This window comes from Girardinichthys multiradiatus, chromosome 14 (genome assembly GCF_021462225.1).
Source record: "Girardinichthys multiradiatus isolate DD_20200921_A chromosome 14, DD_fGirMul_XY1, whole genome shotgun sequence".
NCBI lineage: Eukaryota > Metazoa > Chordata > Actinopteri > Cyprinodontiformes > Goodeidae > Girardinichthys > Girardinichthys multiradiatus.
Window position 1 is genome coordinate 14,593,836 of NC_061807.1, and position 6,000 is coordinate 14,599,835.

The following is a 6,000-nucleotide window of genomic DNA, read 5'->3' on the forward strand; positions in this document are numbered from 1 at the left end:
CTGGTTCCAACAATAGTCACCATCACATATGTACACCCCACATGCCAGACAAGGCACAAAACGCCCACCCAACCTTAATAAGTGGGATGTGAGGAGTACAGATGTTTGGTTCCAACAATAGCCACAATACCATCTGTGCACTCCACATGCCAGGCAATTGGACGAAACGCCCACCCAGTCTCATTGCCTGGCATGTGGGGCGTACAGATGTCTGAGTCCAACCTTAGTGCGCTGTAACATCTGTACACACCACATGCCAAGCAATGGTACAAACCCCCACCCAGTCTAATTGCCTGGCATGTGGGGCATACAGATGTCTAGTTCTAACATGGGTCCACTGTAACATCTGTACACCTCACATGCCAGGCAAGGCATGAAACGCCCACCCAATCTCATTGCCTGGCATGTGGGGAGTACAGATGTTTGGTTCCAACAATAGTCACCATCACATATGTACACCCCACATGCCAGACAAGACACAAAACGCCCACCCAGCCTAAATACATGGCATGTGGGGAGTACAGATGTCTAGTGCCAATAATAGTCACCATGACATCTGTATGCCTTACAAGCCAGGTAAATGGATCTCTACAACACATCCTCACACAAGCCTACAACACAAACCCTATCCAACTCCATCAAGAGCTGGCGATGCTGTCCAATGAGCCTGCGAGTCAGACTCTGTGTTTTCTGACCTTCACCCGCTGCTCTGACTGACTGTCGGACCCTCCAGTAGCTGCCTCTGACACCACTGCTTCACTCACGATGCCACCACTCATGCTCTCTGGTGCCTGTTTCTGATGTAGCGGCCTCCTCCAAGTCAAAAGTTTTGACACCCGTCATTTATCTGCCTGTGGATTATATTATGTGCAATTCAAACCGTTGTTATTGGGTGCTGACTTGATGATGCAATTGTTTTGTTTTGTTTGATGTTTTGCATTGTTTTTTATTTTTACTTTTGTTTAGATTTTTTACTTGAAATATTCCTTTAATTAAAAACGATGGATGATTTTAGATGTTTCTTTTTTTAGAACTAGAAATAAGGACCCTATAATGGAGGAACATGAACATTAATGTTGTTGAACTTTGTGGGGGAAGCCGGAGCACCCGGAGTGAACCCACGCATACACGGGGAGAACTCTGTCACCGTGCAGCCCTTGCTTTTCAAATCTTTTACATCCCAGTGATATTGGTGCATCCTTTTTCTTTTTTATGTGGAATATCCCTTTAGGGTATAATTTTTGATGTTCACAATTAGAAACATCCATCCTATCAAAGACAAGAGTTGAAGTCTACTGAGGCCGGTTTTCCTTAATGTGTTTGTACTGGCGTCGATGTGATGGAGTCATAGCTTTTTTGAAATGCCTCCACAGTGAAACCTCTTTTATTTGGCCCTCTTCTTGTTCAGAACCAGTTTCCTGCACAGATAACTCTTTTGATTCATGTGTTTCTGGTCCTTGAAGTGATGTGGAGATGACATCTTCCACTACTTCAAACTTCATCTGTGGAGCGGATGCTACTGTTTCTGGTTCTGAAATAATTTGTGTTTCATCTACAACCACTTCTTCAGAAACTGTTAAATTATTGACTGTTTGAGGCTCAGAGTCAGTTTCTGTTTTTGGCTTCTTACTTCTAGACTTTTCATATTGTAATTTCTTAAATTTCTGGATAGATTTCTCTTGGGTTTTAGAGGCTCTTTCTGCTTTGTTTACCTTCAGCACCTTTAAGATTTGCTTTTCCTTTGGACCACCCTCACTTTCAGCCGAAGCTGCATGAGCCTTAACTGATTCTGCCTCTGAAATTTTGCAGATATTTGTCTCATTTTGTTCAAAAACTGTCTGAGGGTTCCCTGTTTTTGTTTCTAAAACAATTTGCTGTGTCACAGTCTTAGCTTTTTTGACCATGTTTTGAGTTTTAGAAGTGACCTTTTCTTCTTCAGTGACCTGCTGCTGTTCAGAGATCAATATTTCATTTGTATAGATCTCATTTTTTAGGGAAACTGTCGGATCCTTGACTGTTTCTGGTACTGAAACATTTAAAAATGAATCTGTCTCTGTTTGTGTTGAAATCATTTGATGGACTGGTATTAATCTAGACCTGGTTTCTGGTACATCCATCTCAGTTTGTGTTGAACCAGCTTGATAACAGAGTGTTTTCAACTTTAAGGTTTCTTGTAAATCTGTCTGAATTTGTACAGAAATGATTTGCTTGGGCACATTTGGAAATTCTTTAAAGTCTTTAAGTGCTTCTTCATAAAGGTGGATCTGTGTCAAACAGTCGTCATACTTTTGTTCCGCCTGCAGTCTCTTTTCCGTTTGCACAGAGAGAGATATGCTGTTTTTCTGCAATTCACTCTGGAGATATTCTAACTGCTGTGTAAGGTTGCTTATCTGCCTCAGATAAGGTGGTGCTATTAGCGGTGGTGGTAGCCAAGGGTAAGGCATAGGCAGAGGGATTTGGGAGTTGTGCAACAATTGGAAATTCTTGTCTTCCATGTTACCATAACCTAACATCACATTTAGCAGTTTCGTTAAGTATTCCTGTACTTTGTTATATTCCAATTTGGACTTCTTAAGTGTCTCTTCATTAAGGCGGAGCTGTATCAAACAGTCATCATACTTTTTTTCCGCCTGCAGCCTCTTTTCAGTTTGCTCAGAGAGAGATATGTTGTTTTTCCGCAAGTCATTGTCGAGATATTCTACCTGGAATCTAAGATAGTTTATCTGCATCATATAAGGTGGTGGTATTGGTAATGGTGCTTGCCAAGAGTTAGGCACAGGGATTTGGGAGTTGTGGTACCTTTGGAAATTTCCCTCTTGCATGTTATCAAAACTCATTTGTGGATTTTGGTAACCTGCATGAGGTGTCCATTGTGGCCTAATTTGATGTGGGCTGGTGTTCGGTGGGGCTGAGGACTGATTCCAGAACCTCTGTCTGTTGTTTTGATGGTGTGTTGGGCAGTTGTAGGTGGGAGTCCATCCCCTTCTGATGTGCCGTAAGCGGGGATTATTCTCTGAATCCTCTGAACTTTGATGGTCACAAGCTTGTGTAAAACTTTCGTCCTGAGTGCTATCTGAAGTTTGAATGTCAGAGATCTCGGTCAGGTTCTCCAGCTGCATATTGTCTGGCTCCAAGAATGTTTCCCATTCTTTTTCAGTGACCTTTTTTTGTGCACAGATAACGGTCTGCTTTGTATAACTCTCATTTTCAGGCAGCTCCCCTAATTCTCTTTCTACACAATCACCCCATGTTTCCTTCTCAACAAAAGGCTTGTTTGACTTCATCTGAACTTTTGCTTGTTTCAGATTATAAGACAAATTATCTTTCGAGAAAATCAGGACAGATTTCACACAAAGCTCTGTGTAAATTTACAACAGAGTTGTGTGTCAAACAAAGTTGAAAAACTGCGAACTGAACTGCGAATCAGGAGAAATGTCTCAGACACGTCAGACAAGTGAGGTTATCTGACATAAAGAAATAGACTCTTGTGAGGTCACAGAACTCTGCCTTTGAGACCCTGGTGTGATGTCACATGTTGTGATGTCACTGCTTCTATTTTATTTCTTTTTCTTTATCATATCTAGAAATGGTACATCTAAAAGGAAAGCAAAGTTTTGATTTTTAGAAAAAATTAAAATACCAAAACTTAAAATTTTGAATTATTTTGAAGAGTACTTATGCTTGTCTTTGTATTGCTTTATGCTTCATTTCCCATAAAAGAAATATCATGATATCTTTAAACAAACTTATAAGAATCAGGCTATAAAGTTTTTTTTAATCATCTGGAGTTTATAAGCAACATGAATCCCTTTGACCCCGTTGCTAGGCAACATTCAAACGGGGAACCGTCCTCTGCTAAACTGATTCCTTATCCTCTCACAAATGGGGAAAAAAAAACCACCAGCTGCAGCTACACATTCCTTGCCCAAAACCTGACATGGTCTGCGACCACTATGATGTAATGTTTATAATTTCAATAACTGTTCTGTTATAACAGTATTTTTTAAAGGTGGTTTTAATTATCTAATTCAGCTCGTGTTCGCTGAATGAAAAGCGGAAGTGCGAGTAGGTCATTGGCTCAAAGTTCATAACCAAGTAATTTACTTTTTGTTTAAATAAAATAAAAAAATGCGTCAAGCATTCATTTCTAATTTCTGACATTAAATGTAAGGATTTTTAAAAGCATTGAGCGCTTGGCAACTTTGATATACGAAGTTCTCACGCAATGTCATAGGGATTGGCTCCACCCACGTATTGACCCCACCACTGACCTTGTTTTGGCGGTAATTTAAACTTCCCATTCAAAATTTTCCACTGACCAGCATCTTTTAAAAACCTCGAATATTGTGTTTTTATGAAAAATGTAGGCTACATCTTTAGAATTTTTATTACACTTGTACAAGGTAAGTAAACTAATAATGTTTAGGTTTTGGATAAAACACTCTTGCTACTGCAATCCAGCCCCTGATTAGCAGAGAGGTATTCATGGTTGTGTATATATATATATATATATATATATATATATTTCTGTTAACCCACAATTCAATTACATTTTAAGTCTGGACTTTAAAAATGTGTCTTAGTTCTGTGGAGTCTACTGATGTGCCTAAACATCGATGACTGAATATGAATGGAAAAGCTGCAAGATGAAGCCTTGCAGAATCTTTGTTTCAACATTATTTTAAAGTACTTCAATTGAAAATTCACACGACAAGTAGTAGTAAAAAATTAAAAAATTTAAAATAAAAACATACTGTAATTACAACACAGCATAAATGGCATACAGATTTGAGAGAAGAACAATTTAAACAGAATCTTTGAGTTGTGATAGAATGCTGAAATATCAATGTTTTGTGGCTTTGGGTGATTATATCAGCCAGAATAATATTTTGATTAATGCTAATCAAAGCCTTTTCATTCTTTAACTAGATGCCTCGACAGCCATCAATAGACAGGGATTCCCTTATTGCAGTTCTCTGCACTTCAAAAGATGCTATCCTTCTAAATGGCAAAATAGCCACTCCAGCTGCCACTATTTGGACAGAATTAAGTCAGCAGCTGGAAAACAAGATGTCTCCAAAAGCCCTGTACACTTTTGTAAAGTCAAACAGACACAACATCTGGTCATGTTTGGAGATCAGTGAGCAGGAAAGTGATCGTGAGAGCAGTGTGGGCACAGAGTTTGACTCTGGCTCCATTTCTCCTGGATGAGACGACTGCTCAGGTTTTCAGCTTGAAGTTCCTTTTGAGGAATGGATCAAATTTGTACCTGAGAAAGTGGAATATAATGACAAGTTTTCATCATCTGGCAAAAGGGAATATATGATTTTGAAGCCTGGCACTTGGAGTCATGTAATTAACCATCTGATTTGGAAAAAGATCAAAAGCACATGTACATTTGTGTTCCAGAGAGCAAAAGTTTATCCAACTGTCACAAGCAACTACATAGATATCAAAGGCTTCTGTAAAGAGTGTCAAGGCCATATTAAAATGACTTGTGCTAGAGAGCCAACGGTAAACAGCCAAACGCTGCTTCAGTGTTTCATTGAAGACACTGATATCTCCCTGCACACTGGGCAATCCAAGAGGTTCATGTCTGGAAACCTTTGTGCATAGATTTTAAAAGAGCTGTGTGAGGGCAAGATGGAGCCGGCTGTATGGAGGTCAGCGAAGGCATCAGATTTGATGGATATTGGAGATGCTGAGCCAAGTCACTTTCCAAATTTGGCCACCCTACGAAAAGCTAAGCAGGAGAGAAGAGATTTGGAATTAGGCGACAAAGATCCCATTTTGTCTTTGCAGTTATTAAAATATAGCACACCTCACAGTGGTAGTATAAGAGACATTGGTCTAGACAAATTATTCTGCCACTATTGGAGTCAAACACAGCTACATGTGTATAAGGCATTGTCCAAAAAATGCCCCTCAGTAGTTTGCTTTGACGCAACTGGCTCAGTTGTGAGAAGACTGGTGAGACCAAATGGTACATCTGGCCACATC